The 22,445-nt window shown below is 40.2% G+C and overlaps 1 long non-coding RNA gene across 2 annotated transcripts in view; it reads right to left on the reverse strand.

The window, feature by feature from the left end:
• Positions 1–1,395: 1,395 nt before the first annotated feature.
• Positions 1,396–22,445, reverse strand: part of LOC115347703 — a 34,523-nt gene continuing 13,473 nt past the window's right edge. For both annotated transcript variants that reach the window (XR_003925582.1, XR_003925581.1), the window contains exons 2-5: positions 22,014–22,315; positions 21,681–21,805; positions 7,331–7,425; positions 1,396–2,906 (exon numbers count right to left, since the gene is read on the reverse strand). This is a non-coding gene — a long non-coding RNA (uncharacterized LOC115347703). The remainder of the gene's footprint in view (positions 2,907–7,330; positions 7,426–21,680; positions 21,806–22,013; positions 22,316–22,445) is intronic.

Consider the following 22,445-nt stretch of genomic DNA (forward strand, 5'->3'; position numbering starts at 1 on the left):
CTTACCGAATTTGTTGTGCTTTTGTTGCCAAGAATTTGATATTGCATGCCTGACATAAAGTAATCAAAAGACAAATGCTAAATCCATAGCCGATAAGGCTCAGTGACACTGCTTTTTCCTGTTATGAAGTACAACACTTAAAAGTAAATTAAGGATTTTCTTAATGTGACAGCTTTGTACAGCAGCACATATCCTAATGGAAAGCCCATGTTTGCAGATGTAAGCAACAACGCAACATTGCCTTGTGACGAGTTGTAATAGTTGGGACAAAACACAATGCTGGTTAATTCTATTTTGTCATTGACTTCTGTCAGGGTAAAGACAGCTCAGTCCCAAGCATTTGGAGAAATCTTATTTTTTTATTGCCATATAATTAGTTCAGAATCCAAGCATGTAATTACAATTCCATATACACAATATTTGGATACTTAATAGTGCATTAAGCAAGTTACATTTAATTTTTTGATATAATTTAATCTCTGTGTGTGTCAATATTTAGCTCCTAATTAATAGCATATTTACTTCTCTTCCATACATTGGTGTGCCAATTATGAGCTTAAACACCCTTCCCCGGTTCAATACTCGTAGTGGAAATTAAATACACTGAACTGAACTTGTCTATGATGTAACTCCATCAAAGGCGATGAATTTTCTTCAAGAATCTGTTTGATCCACTGCATACTGCTAATACAACCTGAAGGTATTTTGTGGATTATATTTTCCTTCTGTGACTCTCATTGCTTCGATGGGTATTATACATACCCAAGAAAGAGAGAACTTCATTAGAGGTACTTTAGTCGTAACCTCTAGTTTGCTATACACGGATTATTTCCAGTTCATCTACCTTTCAGGTGTATTTTGGCAATAAATTTACAATTAAAGCAAACCCATCAAGTACTATAAAAACGGAAATTGTGCCTGACACACTATTTTTTGTTACGGAATTGATTAATTAAGAGGTTTAGCCAGTCATTTTTCATCAATCATTTGAGGAAGTATTTTGACAGACATATATTCAATTAAACTGTCTTCCATCTCATTTCACCTTTCTCCATTTAGCCCTTATTCTGTGCAGAATAACTCTGTTATCTAGAGCCCAGAAAGAATTTATAAATATTCCATCCTATCTTTTTTTCTTAAATCAGGATAATAGAGCTTAACTCTTACATACTTTTTCTTTTGGCTTTTTAGTTTTAATGAAATTCCTCTGTATTTTCTTCCTCTTTGTAGATATATATATATACACACACTAATATTATAAGTATATATTTTTAAAGCAGTAGATTTAGCAAAAAAACCCACCTTACATGATTTTTATACAGAATCATGTATTATTTATTATACACACTTATATATTATCCTTATATTACAGCATTAGATTATTGTATTGCATTTTCTGGGAGTTTGACGTTTCTTCAGGCAAACAAATCGTACTGGTAGTGGTCCATTTCACATTATCGCATCGTTACGCTGCTATTGGAGTATGATAAGCCGCAATATAAATTGTTTAAATGAGGTAAGAAAGAGCTAAGAAAAGAGGTGATATATCTGCCAGGTGACGTTAAACACAGCGCTGTCCCCGCGGACCCCCCAGCACTGCTGGCCGCTGCTGCCCACAACACATTTCTCACAACGAGATTTTCACGATCCAACGTATAGGCATGGGGTTTTGTGGATGGCTGGGTCTTGACCCTTCTGCTTTGCTCGGGACATATTTCTTACGGAAGAACTTGCATTTCATTGCAGTACGAGTACAGCTTTAATGGCTAGTCTGCGCCCTCGCTTCTCTTCTTTCTCCACACACTTTATCAAATGCTCTGTGAGTCAGGGAACACAAAGGGAAAAAAAATCACAGCCACCCACGCGGCAAAATTGTGGAGCAGATCACGACAGAGATCACGACTGTTCTGCAATGGAGCTGGCACTTCAGAAACTGTGACTCTCTTGTTCCCCAGTTTTTCTGTTTCTGAAATGTTTCGGCAATTTGACTGAGTTTTTCCCACACGAGGAAAGTAATAACAGAGTAGAACCAGAGGAAGTAGTTTACAGAGAAGAAGGAAAATACATGTGGTCTTCAGCGAGTGAAAAGAAATTATGTAGACAACAACAGCATGCCTTTTAAAAAGCAACATTTATTTCATAATATCTGATAAACATAAGCTGTATTATCAGGATAGAACTCAGCAGGATATGGGTTGAAGAGAATTCAACTGAATCCCAAGTGAAAGATAAGACCAAATTATTTTTGGCACACAATTTTAAAATGTTAGTACTGTAAATAAAACATAACGTAATGACTCTAATAACTATTTCTGTTAGGATTGAAGAAAGCTTGACCATAGAAGGAGATGCAAAGGAAGATGTATGATTTAAACATAAATACACTAGTATAAAGTAAATATTGTCGCAGCGGAACTTTACTTTTGCTTTTCTAAAACAGTAATGGAAATGTTAGTGGGAGGATTGAGTTAATTCTCATTAAAGTCAGAGCCAGTGCTGGCTTTGATAAGAAAAAAAATGGGTATGGAAGTGCAGCCCACTTTAGTTTACAGACATTTCAGTTATTCGTGTTAATTTATGTCACGTTTAAAATGTTTTGCATAAGCAGAAGTAAGATACCACCATCTTTTGTTGCCCGAGATTAAGTCTGTCCAGCTCAAGTGTACCGGTCCTTGCATGTCCGCAGTTCCCGGCAGATTTCTTTATTTGCCCTGATGGCTCCTCAGCACTCGGTCAACATTGCCTTGTTTCTAATAGAAAACAATCTTCTTTATTTTGCATAACAGATATCTAGTTCTGCTCTAGTTAAGAGGGAAATATTTTCTTCTGAAAAAAACATCTTCCTTGTTCACAAAGTCCCATATTTGTTTAATAAACTTTTCTCCATGCTGTCTTCCAACCGATCCCTTTGGAGACATGCGGGAAAAGAAGCATTCAGTAAAAGCCTATCACCAGAAATTAACACACCTCAAAGGCTAAATATCAAGAATCAGGCATGCAGTTAATTGCTGACAGTTAATCCACAAAGGAAAACAGCTCACCAAAGTTCAGTCTAATCATGAATACGTTCAAGGAAATTGTAATCTACTCATGATGATTCCATGTTGAGAAACAGACTCTGAACTCACCGAGAGAATTCTTCATTGTGGACTGTTTGCAAGTGCTACAGCAGTTACGTATTTTTCCTGGCAGGTCACTGAAAGAAATGCAATTGCATTTCCTAGCAAACGCAAATGCAAATACAGTTGCAAAAATGAGATCAGAATTAGCTGTCATTGTCATTAAAGTGGAATTGATCACAGTGACTTAAAAATAAACTGCTTGTCTACAGGCTAACGTCAGAAAATGTACAGTGAAACTTCAGCCTGTGGCTAAATGTTCATCTTCAATGAAAAAGATTGCCCGAATGGTCAGAAATGCAGCTCAAAACTGCAGCTCTTCACTGACCTATTAATCACAGAGAAATAGGAGCAATGGTTTTCCATTTCTCAGACTTTCCCAGAAGGTTTCCCTGTGACCAAAAGGATGTACGACGTTACCTGGTTTTTCCTCTCAGACTTTGAACAGTCAGCTTGATATTGAATTCTTAGAAAACTATCTATCAATATTAAGCTTAATAGGAGTTAGTAACTCTTTAGGAAACCCAACGACACCTCTAAAGAAATGAGGCTTGTTTTCAAAAAAAATAGACTCTATCCTTGTGGTTTTAAGTTCAGAAAAAGAAATCCTTCTGAACCAAAACTTCTTGAGGGTTGGAGTAGTTGCTAAATATGTCGACAAGCTCAAGGAACAGTATTCAGGGTATTTGGAGGAAAACTCACTTTCTGGTACTGTTTTCTACCAGCTAAGAATTTCTATCAATCAGGTGCAGTGCTGCTGTTTTAGGTAGGATGTAAAGAAAGGTTTCTAACCATATATCTCGTGTATGTTATATGACAAAAATACACGGCACAGTGAAATAAATACCCTCAATTTATTAATGATACATAACATGCCACTCAATTATAAACACAATCTATATGTCTTCTGGGTTTTAATCTACAAAAAGCTGAAGAGCACTAGGGAGCTCGTAAAATACGTAGAGCAGAAGCACTTTTTCTCGAGTAGGTCCCATTCTCCTCTTTTCAGGAGGTGAGGCTGGCGTGAGTGCAGAGTAGAAGCAGCTTTCTGAAAAAGAGTGTAATGCCCAGCCATTTCCACTAAGGCTTAAATGGTTGCTTTCCTTATTCCCAGAGGAAAACTAGGTTAATGTCACTTGTATGATGGAAGCTATTATCATCTCTGATTATTCACAGACATGGCTTGGGATCAAAAGCTAGTCCAATTTAAAAAAAAAACCTCAAAAACCCCTAAAACCCACACTCGCCCTCACTGGTCGAACTCAAAGGCCTCAAAATACATACATGTGAAATATCTTTTCAGTATCTCCTCCCGTTTGTTTATTTGTAACTTTTGAACAAAAAAACAAGTTCTGATCTTATATATGGTTTTTCTCAAATTATTTTCATTTCCACTGCCTACTTCATCAAGCACACATGGCAGTGTTAGTCCATTTTCTCTCAGTTATTTCTTCTAAAAGAACACCATTAAATACAAACATATAAAATATTCTTAAGTAACTAAACCCAACATGTTTCAATATTTACCCCTATAATTTTTGTTTCTATACCTGCGTATGACTGTATGGTAAAACAAAGTCGGGGAAAGGGAATCTAGTCTTGAGCTTAGTTATAAATAAATTAAGGTTTCGTGAAAAATGCAGGATGTTTTTTTAAGTATGCGTGATGAGAGTATTTCCAGCCCTTTGAGCTCAGGGTCTGGCACATTTCTAGCTGGAAGTATGGGATTTTTCTGGCACACTCCTCCTGGCCCCTCGCTAACTACTTTTTAAATAGGTTTCTTAGCACAGCCACTAAGGGCCTTTTCTGTCCTATTTACTCCCAGTAAGTATTTATTTGCTCATGTGGAATAGTCCTACTGGCTGTAATGGGTTGAATTCTCAGAATAGTAGTGAGAGTGAATGAGGGAGCAGGATTAGACCATTAGTGTTTCCCATCAGCCTCACACAAAAGTATGTGCTTAACACTGAGATTGTAAAGTAATCTTGATCTTCCTACTCTGGAATTTTTTAAGGTACTCAGAACTGCCTTTCCAGGCAATTTGGCTTTCCAGAACAGCTTTTCTTTCCTTCCTAGAATTAAATAAAGTGGTTCAAACCTAGTCTGGGACAGTCCATTCCTAGAATTAGAGTTCAGTGTGGTTGGATGCCAAAGACCAGTCCTGAGAAGGAAAACAGCTGGGAGCAGCCTGATGTACCAGAAACTGTATCTATAAGCCAATTGTCCGTGTTAAGTATCAGGAGATAAAAGGAAATAGATACTTCCATAGGTACAGCGAGGATCATGTCTCACCCTTCTTTGGCTTCAGCATGGTCTATAGGGGATAAAAGGACTCCCATGCCTCCCCAGAATGTGGGAAGCAGCACTGTAACTATGATTCTGGACGTGGGAACTGTTCATATAGATAGTCCAATTTCATTATATGTTTAGTATTATATACTATGTTTTTTATATAAATAAAATATGTTATAATTTTACATTATAGTAAACAGAATATAATGCAATATTGGATACAATAGAAGCTAAGTATTTTATAACAAGCATATATTTTATAATATAATAAATTATATCTATATATTTACATATATATATATTAAAAAGTATATAAAATTCTGGTTATATGTGAATTAACAATCTGCCACACAAACATTCTTCGGTAACTCTGGAAGCCTTTTATCTTAAAGACTCTCTATTTAGACAGTCTGTATTAAATACATGAAGTATTTTAAGACAGCAGAAGAAAGAAAATCAGAGACCCTGTTAAAACTAAGACAAAAGTGCTTATGGGCCTATGGTGAAGGGAGAATTTTAATTTCAAGAAGAAATGTACCATTCCCACTCTGAAAATTTTCCCCAGAATGTTCAAATTTATAGTTCTATGATGACTTTTTTCACAACCCGGCCTTGTTGAAGATGATCAGTAAATGAAGCAGAAAACTAAGAAAAGAGATTATTTTTTCTGTGATTAAGCCATTAGATAGAGACCAAGACAACCTACAAAAGGTGGACCTCTGATGAGATGTGTCACTCTGGAAGTACTCAAGAGGCTGAAAACCATTAATTCTGTACTTCATTTTTGCCTGTTTAGTATTGAACTTCTTCCTCTTCTTTTTTTTCCCAGAATGTCTGATTCATTCACCTCATTTGCAGGTTGAATGGAGTTAAATGTCATGACTGTTTTCATTTTTTAATTAATTTTCCATTCTGCTTAACAAAGCAATTTAGATACTTAGAAATTTGAATTAATAAAGTTTTGTCTCAATGGGTTACCTACTAGGTACTCCACTACCTATTGTCTCTCATTCACCTGGTTGACTAATTACTTCATTTGTTTTACATATACACTGTTTAATGCTTTTTGTCATTTTTCATTTATACAAATATAAATCTGATTATTGCCTTTACCATTTTCCAGACTCCCAAATATATTCAATTTAGAATATTTAACTAAGCTACAATTATGTAGTTTTACCCATTTAGGCTAATATTGACTGACTATATTTTGAACATAGACAATTTTTGTCTTTGAAGAAAGTAGAGGACTCTTGCTATTAAAAAGTGCAATTTCAGTGGTGGCTGGAAGATAGGAAAAAGCATAAATGAGCTGAATTTATCTATTGTATTTCATTGCTCTTTTTGGTTAGTATTATCCTTGCAGGATAAATAATGAAACTGATAAACTGAGTCGTAACGGTGGTTAGTGGATACAGTCCACATGTGATTAAATAGTGACATTAAACTCTTAAGCTTATGATGTCGTGACTCATAATTATTAGCAATCTAGTTAAAACAATTTGTTACTCAGAGCTAAAGGGTGAAGCCCAGACTTTTTCTGTTGCTTCATGCAGTGATGAATTTCTTCCTAAATGTGATAAAATTATAAATAGCCTAGAATATTTATTTTACAATGAATACATTAAGGCAGTCATGTCAGTCATTGACCATTTTCATATGTCAGAATGTGAAATCAAGTTCATTCTTGTAATGTTTGGCGCCTAATGAGAAAATTGATAAAGGTGATAAAAGGTGATAAAACTGCAGATATTAAAGTTGTACTTTACTAGTAAAAAATGTTGTCTCTTAAAAGCTCATACTGAATCTATCAGAAACATAGATAAATCGTGCATCTTGCTTCTTAGCGCGTTGAAACATTTACTTCAAACAAGAAATTTAAGAAAAAGCAAGAATGAAATTCATTATAAAATTCTTACCTTTAATTTATACAGCTTTTATACACGATCTCTTCCATGTAGGCATTTATGTAGTTCTATTACACTTTCTCAAGCTAGTTCGCTCAGAAATTGTGCTGAAAAATAACGCAAGAGTAAGGAAAGGATCTGACCAAGTGTTCTGCTATGGGGGAATCTGAAGACATTCTGAATTTATACAAAATTACAATCAAAAAATAAAAAAGGAACTTTTGCATAGAACACAGATAACAATATCACTTTATTTCATCCGACATTGTTGCTATTAATATTATTAAAACTAGGAATGCTAATCAGCTTCAAATTTGCATTAGAATACTAGCATTCATTCTACATTTAATGTTATTCCAAATTTTATCATTAGAGTTTGGCATCATTGGAACTTGCAACACACACAGAGTCTTATGAATCTTCTTTCAAGGTTTATTTTTCTGTGAATTCAAAGGGTGCTTATGTAAACAAGATTATCATGTTTGGGAAGAATGGAACTGAAAAAATACCTTGGTTTTGCCGCTTTCAAATATATCTAAGCAGTGAACTGAGTCGTGTAAATAGGATTTAGCTGGATAAGAAAAGATATTGCATACTTTACAATCTCAAGGTATAGGGCTGCCTTTGCATTCTGGCTTCTCCCTGCTCCTCTGAAGGTGCAAAGTGACCATAGACTTAATTGAGCAATTAAGGGAAAATAATGAGATGCTGTTTCACCTGTTCAGGTCACAGGAGCCGAGCAGTACCGGGTAGTCTGGCTTAAGGCAGCAGCACTTCGCAAAATCTGATAGATATCTGACACCCCCACAAAATAGCTTTATCTCCATTGTGTACTAAAGATGTCTAGGCTCCATAATACTGAAAATGCAGACAGAGTTATGTTGTTTGGCAAGAAAAAGGAAAGCAGGATTTCTCTGTAAATTAAGGAAGGGCTGAATCTACTTCTCTGTCCCACAAACACAGGCACTCTATTTGTTGGGGGGGACAAAGGGAAGCGTGCATTAAAATGTCTCCTTTTTGTTGTTGAAAAGACATTTCAACATTTTATTTTAAAGTTCTTGGCAGAACCTAGTTTTATTTCAGCCAGGTATTGAATGCTTTGGAAAATCTGGCTAACTCAAGGAAACACTCAGGAGTGCTAGTTCTATTATAAATCCTTATCGTAATAAAGATCAAATTGACAGCCTCTTCTATCTAGTTTCTCTGTTTGGAACTGGAAAGGGTTCTTGAGGCGCTTCACTCACGATTAACTTTGTTTCCTGTCATGCAATTACATTTTTAAAATTCTGTTCAGTAAAACATTTCTAACTCCATTACAATAAATTTAACCCAGTGTCACACCAACACATGATTCATATTAACAAACGCCGCTGCTGTTGCTGCCTGCCTGTTGATTAGCTTTCAGCTGCAAATGGGAAATCGGCTTGACTTTTTTTTTTCCTCTCCTGCAGAGTTACACCCATCCCTGCATTGTGAAAATAAAACTGCCATAAAGCTATAGGAAATAAAGATATTGCAGGTAATCTGCTAAGCCTTGTCTCATTCCTGTTATCAGACAGCATTATTTGGCCATCATTGATATGTGTGACACCTGTCACGAAAGCGCAGTGGCCTTTTCCTCTTTCCTCTCTGAAAATCGCCGTCACGAGCCGGCTCTGCTGACACCCGGGCTGTTATCTTGAAGACCCATTGACGTTTTAAAGAGCTCTTAGGCTGCTCTTTCTTTCTTACAAGCTGTTCCTACCAGAAACATACTTCTAGCCGTGAGGAGAAGACTAAGAACTATGGGAAATACCCCAAATATACACAACACAACACCTGACAAAGTCTGCTGGTAGGAGTAAAAACCCAGAATAACGTGACAGTGCCTGAGCACCTGCTCTGTGTGGTAAAGTGACAAGGATCACGCTCACTCTTCTCCATCACTTTCTTCATCTGACACTTTTCTTTGGAGAAGCCAGATGCTCAATTAGAAAAAGATCTTTTATTAATTATCAAGAAAATGTGTGCCTACTGGTTTGAATTGATAGTCATTCTTCCTTCATCTGGTTGAGCCCTTCACGCTGTCTGTTAACAGGCTGAAGTTAACTAGTTTCTAATTTTTCTTCATTTAAAATGAAATCAGTTTCGCAGGGTCAAAGTACCCCACATATAAAGATGGGGGGGGGGGGGGGAGAAAATCAGGCCATTTATGAACCCAAGCAGTTATCTTAAAAAAAACTTATGTGAGCAAAACACAATGGGAAGTAATTTAGTACCGAGGGTTTGCAGAAGTCCAGGCAAAGGGTTTCTTGCTCTGTGGTTGCTGGGGGATATTAGATTACCCCATGCACCTGAGAAAATATCTGCTATAGATTGCAGAGTGTCCATCAGAGGCGAAGGCGGCCTTCAATTTCCATATCTTCCCTTCTCATCCACTATTACTTCTATATGTATTTTCTGACCATAGGAAATCTTTCGTGGGAAGGTCTTACACTGCAATGGAGCGATACAAAAGTTATCAGCCCCCCGGGACCAGATTGGCATTTCTTGTTTGTATCTTTCCACATTTAGTGAGTTGCTTTCAGAAGATTATTCCTGAGATTTCTACATTTGTGATTTTCATTCAAAATGAAACTTTAAAATTTAGATTATTGTTTATAAACTTTGTATCATTTTCTGACTACATAGTTGCCATAAAGGAAGTCAATTTAAAAAAACCCTAATACCTGATCTGAATCACACAACTTTACATCAGCAAACTTATTTTTTTCTATAATCTGACTGTTCAGATATTCTATTCCTTTATCATAATCAAAAGAAAGGTAGGTCTTTAATTTCTTTAATGAGATAAACCTTAGCAGGGAAAAGGAATAAAAAGAATAAAGCAACAGAACTGAATTAAAAATGAAAAAAAAAAAAAATCCTTTTTCTCTTAAACTAAACCCTACTGGAAGCACAATTTTCCTTTCTACTTTTGTTAAACTAAGATATATCTGGCAAAATATGAATGTTTCATAAAAGAATCTAGGCCTTTGATAGTAAATGAAAAACTGAAAGGTGTTCAATTTTGAAGGAGGGAGTTAGAAACTATTTTCTCTTTTTACTTCTGTGTAGCAGTGCTACATATCAAGGTGCCGCGATTAGATCACTGGTCGGCCTGGACCAGGGAAGAGACAGATAACACACATGGTGTGAGTGCCAACTCCGTCCTTTATTGCGCAGTTAATTCCTTTTATACTAACAACGGTAGGTGGGATTACTGATATGTCATAGGGAGGCGACGACTAGCCTTCTACCTTTCCGTGACATCGCGAGATCTTCCGAACGGTGTTCCCTACATCTCCCCCTCCTCATGTCCAACTAGCTCCCATTGGTTACACACACTATTCATGCACTGTCCACGCGTCCAGTTGCACTCAATGATTGGCTGCATCAACACTGCACACGCGCATAAACATAAAATATAATTGGTCATACTAACTAAACATACGAGACTTATCTCAGTCTAATTGGTCAAGATAAACTGCCAAATTGAGGTTGTTTGTGCCAAGTTCTCTTTATCGTGGAATATGCACCTGTGTTTTTCTAATTGGTATCTTTCTTATTTTTGTCTTCTTGTTTATTCTGTTCAAGGCCTTCTAAAGGCGTCTGGAATGCTCTTGTGACCGTTAGCTAAATATGTTCCCACAACAATTCCCCCTCCCTTTTTCTATTAGAAGAGCATTAGCAGATCTAGTCACCACCATCCGCGAACTCAGGCCAGCAATCGGTAGGTGCCAGCTTTACGTGGGCGTCCCCACAGAGGCAACGATGGCCTTGCTGTACACCAGCCCGATGCTCTTCGGAAAATCCCGGTATTTGTCCATTTGCAGAGGAACAGATTTCAGCACACGTGGCCAGCGGGTGCTAAAATTTGCCTCAGTTGAAACATAGGGAGCCTATGGCACATGCGGTCGCTGGCCAGACGTGCCGCACGAGTCATAGCCATCCTGTCTATTGGTTCACGGGCTTTGTGATGTGGTTGCAGTGCACAGAGAATCTTGACCTGTTATGTTGGCTAAGGTGACCTACAAGATATATGAACACAATTAATTAAACACAGTAAAAGCAACATTATACCTAATAAAATACACAAGAATAAAAGAAACCCCGATTTTTAACAAAGATACAAACCAACTCCTAAGTCCCCATCCCGCAGCTAAATGTTCTAAGCCGAAATGACAGTTTTCTTAATTGCTATAAAGGTCTTGCAGCGCCTTCTTGCTTCTGCAGTTCTGTTATCTTGTTTATTAATTGCTCCAGCGTCAGAAATTCGTAGCAGATACCCAAGACATCACAAGCCAGGAAAGGATAACAGCAATCTGTAAAGAAAAAACACTCAAAACACTATGAGGTTAGGACAGGACGAACCATGCGACTAGGGACCCATTTCAGTAGCCCTTCAGGTGTCTGTACACAGGCGTACCCCCGCCTGAGGCAACGCAGCTCAAACGGTCCGTCCCATTGGCGTGTCTGGGGATCACGCACACGGACCAACGGGTAGCGGCCTTTCTCTTCCGTAGCCGTAAAATGTCGTTGCGCCGTCATCTGGTCCAGGTCCCCCCGAATTGTCTGATTTAATGAAGTTAACGCAGTTAACAGGAGACGCTGTGCACGGAGAACAGGTGAATTATCCCGTAAGCAGGAGGGCTCCGCCTGGTCCCCCTCCCTAAGACGATCTAGCAGGGCGTTCTACAATGGCCTGCCCGGTGCTGTTATAAGGAATGCCATGTACAAGGGCTATACCCCAGATTGCACAAAATCGTTTCACCTTTTCCGCAGTATAAGCTGTACCATTATCCATCTTGATCTGTCGTGGAATCCCCAGCTGGGCTATGCAAGCACGCCAGTGTTGTACAACCGCCAAGCTATTCTGCTTCCTGTGCGCTGTAGCGAGAATATATTTACTATAGGTGTCTACGGTAACATGCAAATACTGTAGTGGCTTAAAGGGAGCGTACTCCGGTCCACTCATGTTGACTGCGGGTTACTTATGCTAACTCTAAATAATCAGGCTCAAAGAAATGTTCCCCCATTTTCTATGAAATCTCCCACAATTTCCTTTTTTTTTTTTTTTTTTTTTTTCTCCATGCAAGATTCCCTTTATTTCACAAAAGAATCCAACTTATATATGTTTCAACAAAGATCCAGAAAGTACTAACGACTCACAGCCAATACTACTAGCACAGGAGGGCATATCTGACCCAGCTGGGATGTTTGCCAGTCCTCAGAACAGTTAAAGATAAAAACATTCCATAGACATACTCGTGACTGTCTTCAGCCACATCTTCCCAGGCCTGCACAAGGCCATCCTCCAACCTGACCTTGTAAAACTAGTTCTTCAAGGCTTGGCAAACATGCAGCACAACAAATTCTAACGGTCACTCTTGAAAACAAATGCCAGGTGTTCCGAGCTGCTCCCACATCGCCCCCTTTTTTGTTTAGGAACATCAGATTCACGAGGAAGGCAGCGAGGACTCTAGCTTCGAACTGACGCAATCCTCGTACTGCTGCTCAGGTGATTCTGATTGCTGCAAACACACAAATGATTAATAATTCTCCAATAGCAATATAAATTCAGATATACAAATTTAAACCTTCAAATCATGTTTTTGGATTTAAGCATTCAACAGTATTAGACAATTCTTTGAAAAACACCTTATTCTGCTAATTTCGTATATTTCCCATTTGATCTTGTAATATCTGTGCAAGGTCTTAGGTCTCTCCTGCAATATTAGTAGCAAATGCACCTTGCAAATGTGCCTTCACCTAATTCCAATCACATACACTTTCATTCCCTTGTAAAGGAGTTACACAGAGTCCTTGTTTTTGAAATTCCCAATTGCAATGTAATTTCATTCTATTTTACAATGCATTTTGTCTATGTGATGAGTTGATCCTGGCTGGACACCAGTTACCTACCATAGCTATCCTATCACTCTCTCCTCCACAGCTGGACAGGGGAACGGGAAATGAGGTTTTGCGGTTAGTTCATCACACATTATCTCTGTCACTTCATCCTCCTCAGTGGCAGCACTCATCACACTCTTCCCCTGTTCCAGTGTGGGATCTCTCCCACGGGAGACAGTCCTCCACGAAGATCTTCAGCATGGGTCCCCTCCCCAGCGTGCAGTCCTTCAGGAGCACACTGCTCCAGCGTGGACCTCCACAGACCGCAGGGGAACGACCCGTCTCACCATGGTCTTCACCACGGGCTGCAGGGGAATCTCCGCTCCGGTGCCTGGAGCATCTCCTCCCCCTCCTTCTTCACTGACCTTGGTGTCTGCAGGGTTATTTGTCTTAGATGTTCTCACTCTTCAGCTGCCATGTCTGTGTGTTCCGCAACCGCATCTCTCTTCCCCCTCTCCAGCCGTTTGTTTTCATTAATTTAATTTTTTTTTCTGTCTCTTCCTCTCTCTCTCTCTTTTTTTTTTTCCCAATTATTTTTATGCAAGCCAAGTTACATGAAATGCTTTTGCAATCATACGTTCAACTATTTTATGATACGTAGTACAATCATTACAACTGCTAATATTACAATTAAAATAACTAAGCCATGCATAAGCAAATCTTTTAATCATCCCGCAATTCCCAAACTTGTTAGCCATCCAGTTAAACCTGTGTCAGTTATCGTGAGCCTTTTACTGTGAATCATATTAATATCGGGTGTTAGTAACGTAAGTCGTCCGAGGCTACATGGCCTCCTGTTAAGTTTCGATGGAATTCCTCTCCCACGCTCTATTCCCACAAATTAAAAACATCCGCATAGGTAAAGCAGCTGGAATAGAAAAAAGAGTGTGATATTCTGGAATAGATATAGTTACACCAAGCTGTAGCATTTCTATATACAGGCAAAATAGCATTTACATTCTGACCCTTTTGAGTGGTGTTATGGGTGTAATTAAACATCACACAGGGATTCATGATGACTGATCCTAAGAACTCTAACTCTTGAGGTTCTTGCATTTCTTGAGGCAGGTGTGCATACAACAGGAAAAGTAAACATGGTATCTCCTTGCTGTAGAGCTTTTCCTCGACAGCATTGCATCAAACTATGTGTATTTTTTCCCAAATTATTAAGTGAATCGTCATGGATTAGACAGAGGCACAGAGTTAGAGGGAGTAGCAGGAGAAGGAGGTAGAGGCAGTGCAGCAAAGCCAGGTTCCGTTCTAAGTTCTGCAGACCCTGGAGAGGGAGTACCAGGCGATTGGGGTGGGGGGGGCGGGGGCCGGCGGCGGCACGGCAGCGGTCCCGGCCGCGCAGAGGCCGCGGGAGGCAGCGGCGGGACGGCCGTGGGAGGCAGCGGTGGAGGTAATGAGGGATATAATTCCGGCTCTTTTTCAGAGTCCACCCTGCCTGATACAAAAGAATTATTATCAGAATCAGAATCCTGCTCATTAGCGGCCTGCTTACAGACTGCCTCCTCAAAAGCAGTATCAGGCTGTACCCGCCTGCAAAACTTGTTGCAAGGCCGCCACTATCGGACGCGCTTCCCGTTGTTGGTCTCTCTCCAGTACATGGCGTATCATGTTACCTAGGGACGAACCCGCTGGCAAATGAGAGACAAGCGCTGCGCTCTGTGGGTTAGCTTGAGCCCTAGCACATTCAAGCACAATCGCCTCTTTAGCCGCCTCCGGGAGGTTTGCCGCCTACACAGCAAGCTGAAGCCGATCTAAAAAGGCAGTGGACCTCTCGGCAATCCCCTGCGGAACTTTCACGCAAGGGGGGTCCGCTCTATCCATGGCCGCGACACGCCCAAGTGCGGCCAAGGCAGTTGTTGCAAGTGCCGTAAAGTCACGCCCGCGTATGCCCTGTGCCTGTGCCTGAGGCGTTGCAAACCGTCCCTCCCCATGAGCTGCCGAACCACCCGCCGCAACTCCTCTCATGGATACTGGGGGGGGGGCGCATCAGGTCCCGCTGGTGCCGCCTCTGCAGAAAAAACCTCCGTCTCCGCCGCACCCTCCGTGCCCATGTCCGCGATCAAAGACGGACCACTCTGCGAGCCCCGCTCCACGGCCGCCCGCTCCGTCTGAGTCCGACCCGCTGTCCCCGAGGGCGCTGTCCCCGCTGTCCCCGAGGGCGCTGTCCCCGCTGCTCCCGAGGCGGCGCTGCACCCGCAGACGCAGCAGCTCGCGCCGCCAACCAGCACGCCTCAGCCTCCCGTCCCGCCGCGACCACCTGCTCCACCTTCCCCCAACTCTGCGATCGTTCAGCAGCTCCGCGCTCGGATCGGACCAAGGACTCCCGAATCTCTCCCCAGTTTGGGGGGCTCAAAACTTATCTAGGAAACTCAATGTCCCCCCGGCGCAGCATCCATTGGATGCATTCGCCCGTGGGGCCCCTCCTAATCGAACCGCGGGCACCCACCTCATAAGCTAACACCTTTAATACCTTAATCGCTTGCGCAAGCCCCATCGTCGCCTGTGCGGCCGATCACGTCGGGGTCACCACTATGTAGCAGTGCTACATATCAAGGTGCCGCGATTAGATCACTGGTCGGCCTGGACCAGGGAAGAGACAGATAACACACATGGTGTGAGTGCCAACTCCGTCCTTTATTGCGCAGTTAATTCCTTTTATACTAACAACGGTAGGTGGGATTACTGATATGTCATAGGGAGGCGACGACTAGCCTTCTACCTTTCCGTGACATCGCGAGATCTTCCGAACGGTGTTCCCTACACTTCTGCATAAGAATTCACCTACCAATGTTTGAAATGTTTTCAGCTATTCTTACTGTGTCAAAGCTCACACAACACAGATGGACAGTAGGCTCTGATACTGCAATGCAAAAGTGGCATAATTAGTAGCACCATCATTTTCAAAAAAAGTTATTATCTTGCTGTAGGACTTCAGACAATAAGCACATATTCGTCATGGATGAGACCCAGACGAAGAACAGATCTTGCATCTGCTTCCTAATGGCAATTCTATATGAGCAACTTTCATTTATAGATTGAGGAAAGCCAATGAGCCCCAAAATCACTTGTGACCAATAACTTCACATATCACTGATAATTTACTGTAGCGTGAATTATCCTCTACAGTGGTCTGTTACAACAACATGGCAGTCTTTCACTTCTGCAAATGCCTTACATTTCTTCTTTCCTTATTGAAATCTATCATTTCTGTCTTGGATGGAAATCCAAAGCAAGGTACAGCTGCCTGAACCAGGAAAGCCCAGTCCTTCCTAGTCTCCTCTCGAGTGTTGCAGTTCTGTGCCTCTCCACTCTTTACTGTCACATTCACTTAATTTTTTTTTTTTTCCTCCTTCCCAGCTGTCATAAAAGAGGAGATTGAAAGTGCTAAGGAACACTATGTGCAGCATGCATCTTCCAGCCCCAAACATCGCAGCAGGGATTTAGGATGATTTGCAGAGTCATCCCTGAGACCCAGGAAGTTGAAAGTCTTTGTTTTGTTGAAGTGTACAAACACCGAGGCAAATATCAGTAGGTAAAAATTGCACCATGTGTAATAGAAAGTGGGGGGGGGGGGGGGGGGGGGGGGGGGGGGGGGGGGGGAGAAAAAAACAATGCTGCTGAGATTCTTCATCATGACCAGCATCACTGTTCCCAGTCCTTGCCATGCATGTCACCCCGTGCAAAACTTGGGGTAGGGCGAAACAAATCCTAAAGAAAACAGCCAGGTAAAATGTTTGAAAATGTCCAAAAAATTTTTCAAGTCTTAAGACAAGTAGAATACAGTAAATTGGTAAGAGTCCTAGGTAGACTGCATGTTGTGAAATATGCAGTTCTTTGCAAATACCATTTTAATAAAAATCATTAGCGAAACACAGCTATGGAACATAATACTGTAGGTTCCTGCTGCTAGGGATGAATACGATGTCAACAGGAACTATACTTACTGGTCTAGCGTATAACTTGGCTCTTTACAGTTTTAATTTTTTTATTCAAAATTACCAGGTTCTTTTGACACAACGAGTTGTATTTTCAGTGCATATAATTTCTTCTGAGTACCCAAGCATACATGTCAGTGTGGGAAGCAACCTCCTACAGAGACTGTGGGTGTTATTCTGTCTTCATTTACTCCCAGTCATTCCAACTGGAGTTTAAGAGGACTAAATAAAAGAATATATGTTATTTTTTCATTTAGAGGTTGTGCTGTGGGTCTTCTTTTTTTCCCCAATTATTATTATTGCTGTAGTTGTTAGTCATATTTATTGGTGAGCAGAGATGGAGTGCAGGAACACAATAAGATCTATGTGTACTTCAGACTACGTAATTACCATTTGCAATAACACTTCTATTCACTACCTGCACTAACGATACTTACATGCTTAAGGACACAGGCACTGCTGCAAGTTAAGGTGCTCAGCTTCCAGGTGGCCATTCCTGCAAAGTGTCCATAGGCTGCTCTTGACCGATTCCCAGTTCCTGGGGCCAGAGATTGTTTTATGTTCCACTCCCTTGCTGGTTCTTGCCCAGTCTGACGGTACCTCCCAACAAGGATGCTCAGGTACACTCAGTGTACGATGGAAGCTCTTCTTCCCACTGCAACGGGCGTTCTTTGCCTTTATCATCTGACCAGATTTAAAACAAACTGGGACGTGACTTTTTCTAGCTCTAACTTTGAGACTTGATAGCTGGTCAGAGAGACGGGACAATCTTCAGCCCTAAGGGGGATCCTCTACATCAGTATAGACTAACTGTGGCCCCTGCATAATTTGCAATCCTAGACATCCTGAAGTCAGTTTTCTGCTTAGATTGTATAAACACACCCGAAAGAAAATAGTTTTTATCTCAGCTGAAGTTTGCTTATGTTTCCGAGTGGGGCTGAGGAGAGGGAGGATCCCCGGAGCAGTTTGGGATCTGCTCCCCGACATCCTCTTTCTCCGAAGCCAGTGTGCAGTTTGTCCTGCTGGGATACAGAGCGGTCACACCGTTCAGGTTGTTTCAGTGCTGCTCACGAGATGAAATTTCCCGTTTGCTCTCCTCCTACTACCCTGACACAATAAGAGGTAGGTAGATACCATGAAAAAAAAGTGCTTGTAATCTGCTTTCATGGAGGCCAATAGCTAAACTCCATTAACCTATATATAGCCAAAATTTCATGCTACATATACATGTATCTCTTTTTGTTACAATCAGTTTTACAGGATGCTGGTCCTGCTGGAATCTCTTTTGGGGGTGATGATCCTGACCCCTCAATGGTTGGACGAGCTGGTGGAAGTGAGGACCAGACCCTCTTCACCTTCTTCTGTCAGATGCCTTTTCTCTCTAAGTATGCCTAAAAACTCCCGGCACCCAACCAAAAATCTCTTCTTCATTCCTGTGCTGTCACTTCAGAGCCGTTCCTCTGCAGGCAGCTAGGATATTCCAGCTTTACTTTGGTAGCCCAGAGGTGGGAATTTGTCCTACTCGTTTTGTGAATTTATGTCCCGTGGTCATGCAAATTAAATAGCGTGTTGTTTCTAGGGCCCCTTGTGTTGATTCCCCTCAGGAGTCAAGATGTGATATGTCAACTGGTTCTGCCTATTACCTGTGCATTACTTATCTCTTAATGACCTTTCAGAAGTGTAGAACATATAAAGTTTCTTTATCTAATTATTACTTGCAATATTTGAGTGGTTTCTGTGTGAACACTATTAAGATCCTTCGAGCATCTAGCCTTTCGTTTTAAGTGAATTTAATCAACACTACTTCTACTAAAATAGATTTTTTGATTAAAGGCAAGATTACTGAAAGCAATTATTTATTTTTTTTTTATCTTTGCAAATTATTTACTCTGCAACCCTAAAATATATTTTTAATGATGCCGAATCATAAAAGATCATAGACAGACTGTTTGAAGGAAGAGAGACAGTTCATATCTACACATTCAAGTGTTTGTTACTGTCCATGATGTTAAGAATTTGATCAAGTATAAAGATCAGATGTAAATGTGAAAGTTCTGAATAAAAAAAATGAAGTGGGTAAGAGTAATACATACAATATCAATGAAGTTGTTAACTCTAGATGAAATTCCATCTTTTTTCTTTTTCAGTGGGCTGATGTATGACATGACTTGTACCTAAATCAGTAACACCTAATCAACTTACTGTTCTCCTCACAACCCAACTCTGACTGTTTGTGATGGACGTAAATTTCAGAGGAAAGAGATTATATACACAGATATTTGAATTTAAATAGTCAAATGGAGGAGGTCTGGTTTTGAAAGATGCAAACCAGAGCACAGATTTCCACAAAACGTCACACAAGAACTTAGTGAGAAATCTGAAAACACTATAAACGTTTCCTCATTACCACCATGTAAATTTGAGGGGACATAGTATTTATTTTTTTGTGATATGAAAAATGCTGCAAATCTTTACCAGACCAGTGGTCGGTCAGGTCAGAAGAGAAAACAGAGCTAAAAATAAATTCACACAAAGACACGAACATTTGGCCATCTTCAAAAAAGAATTAAAATGCTTCAGTGATTCAAAATCAGCTTTCCATAGACAGTTTCCTCAGTTATATAATTCATGACTGAACTCTCTTGAAAACTTTTCACTTGACAAAATGTGAATAGTCTACCTTCTGAACAATGCTTTTGAACTGTGGATATGGCAAATAATCCCAGTGCGTTTTCCGTGGGGAAGAGGGAAGCACAGGCTCTGTTCTGCCCCCACTGAACTAGCAGGAGTTTTGCCCTGGACTTCAATGGAAGGAAGATGAGATTTTGTGTCTTTATAGAAGGAAGAGTATCAAAGTGGACACCACACAATACACAGATGTACTAGAAAGTAATTATGTATTGTAAAGAGCAAAATATAGGCCACTGTTCTTCTGGTGTAATTTCCCATTCCGTTTCATATCTCAGCATCTCCCACTCTCTGTTCCTGCATAATGAGTTGATGAAGCTTAAGTTGCCTCCATCAGTTTGTGATCTGCCATTCCTCCTAAGATGTATTATGTATACAAATTATTATACTTAAGAAAACTTTTGTTCTGAAAAATCTCATCAAAAGAAAGTACTTTTCAAATGAAATAATTAGTGATGCTATTTGATGTATGAGAAAACACAACTCCGCTTTGGTGTAACCATTGCCATTTCTTTAATGCCTAAGGCCTTTTATACACATGGGTTTGGAAAAATTTGGTTTTAAAACTTGTGAAGTTATTGAACTTCATTTTTGAAAGCCACTCATCAAGTTAACAGGTTTTTTTCAAGCAAAATAATTGATGAATCTACCTCTTTCTTAAGATAACTATCAGAAACTTTGCAGACTGAATGGGGCTGAAAGCAGTCATATAAAAGTAGAAGAAGAATTTCTGTGGGAGTTTCATGGACAAACCACTTACAACCTGTGTGGGACCTGAGCAGGCAAGTTTTTTGGATGAGGGTCTCTCCGTTTTTCCTCAATAGAGCAAATCCCCCAAAGATCTAGTGCATCCCTAAGAGATTAGAATTTTTCTCTGCATCATGGGTATGAATTTGAATCACATCTCTTAATCCAACCCCGTCCCAGGTGATTATGTACACCAAGGGGCTGCATACTGGGGAAAGAAGTGTTGTGCTCCTGTTTAACTGGCCTGATGAGCCAAATATCAGGCCAGACTAGGGCTAATGCTGTCCCTATTTTACCTTATTTTTGTCACAGGCAGGATGGTTTGCAGTTATTAAACTTCTCCAGGAACCTGAAAAGGTTTGGGATAGTTAGACAACCAACTTTTAAGTAGTTAGTCAAATCAACTACTGATTTCTCTAAATCACCTTGAAGTGGTCTGTAATTCAGTGAAAAAGTGACTTGTGGAGATACAAAAATGGAATAGTATTTCCAACTGGTTTTCAAGTATGAAAAAATCAACATATTTAATGTGTTTAAGCAAGGGTGTAGCAAACAGTTTAATAATGAAGTAAGTTTATTGACTCAATGTATTCATCAGTTTCCAACTTCTCATGAAGTTCTCAGCACTCCAAGAACTGCTTCTTCACTTAAGCTGATAAAACTGTCACCTTTTGGGTGTTTTATTCGGCTTCATTTTCAGAGGGGAAGTCAAACATTCAATCCCCAACGCCCTTGGAGCAAAGAACTTACACGCCCTGTTGCTTTGTGATGACTGTGTTGTCAAAATAAATGACTACAGTGGTGTGAATGTATTTCAAACATGGAATAAATTCATTGTGTATAGCTACTGTCACAGCAATGTGAAATCTTCATGGGAAATATATGGAAGAAGCGTGAGCGCACGTGTAGCTGTTTCCTGGTTAGGCAGGACATCATTTTAAGAAGTCAGTTAAATTTCATTCCAGTACCATTTCTTTAAAGTGCAGTTAAATTTGTTCTTGTGTGCAGTATGCGTACAGCCAAGAGAAGAATAATGAATCTGAATATACCTTGTATGTTCTGCTTATGGCTCAGCAGGTGTATTCAGGATGAATTCGCTGGACGGCACCGAGCTGGCACACGGCGGTAGAGGTTTGCTCACTGTGTTTGTGCAGGCAGGAAAACAATGGAAAACCTACAATCAAATGTTTGTTAGCATTTTCAATATGTTTTCAGAATTAATTAAAACTTTAGACAAATAACATCATCGGTAGTAGCTAAGCGTACTAACTGCTGCATTTCTATATGCCATGAAGACAATATGCCCCCTTGCTAGAAATGTAAACCTGTTTCTGTATTCAGTGTTATCCACAAGCCATTTCAAACAGTAGCTATATGCTTACTTAGTGAGCTTTCACTTTTACTTAGATTTTGCTTGACTTTCTGGTGATTTTTAAAGCAGCTGAGTTTACTTTCTCTTAAGTGACTTTTTGCTTGCCTGTTTGACAGTTCAAAATGGGTTCAGTCAGCCTTTCTATACATCCACGGGTAACTTCTGCCTTTCTTCTGTGACGCTTAGATTTTCTGGAACGTAAAACTGGGGCTTGTTGTTACTGTTGAACTTCTGAATTCTGCTTCTGGCTCAGATTAGTCACAATAATAGATTTCAAATCCAAGCTGGTGACTGAGTTGTCAGGCAAGTAAACTGAAACAAAGCATATAACTGTTATTCCTTCCAATTCTGCAGTGGATGCGGAAGGTTTTGAACCTCTTCCCCCCCCCCCCCCCCCCCCATTAGTTGTTGTTGAAATAAATTGGCCCTGCTCATTACTAAC

This window comes from Aquila chrysaetos, chromosome 10, assembly GCF_900496995.4.
Source record: "Aquila chrysaetos chrysaetos chromosome 10, bAquChr1.4, whole genome shotgun sequence".
In the NCBI taxonomy this organism is placed as follows: domain Eukaryota; kingdom Metazoa; phylum Chordata; class Aves; order Accipitriformes; family Accipitridae; genus Aquila; species Aquila chrysaetos.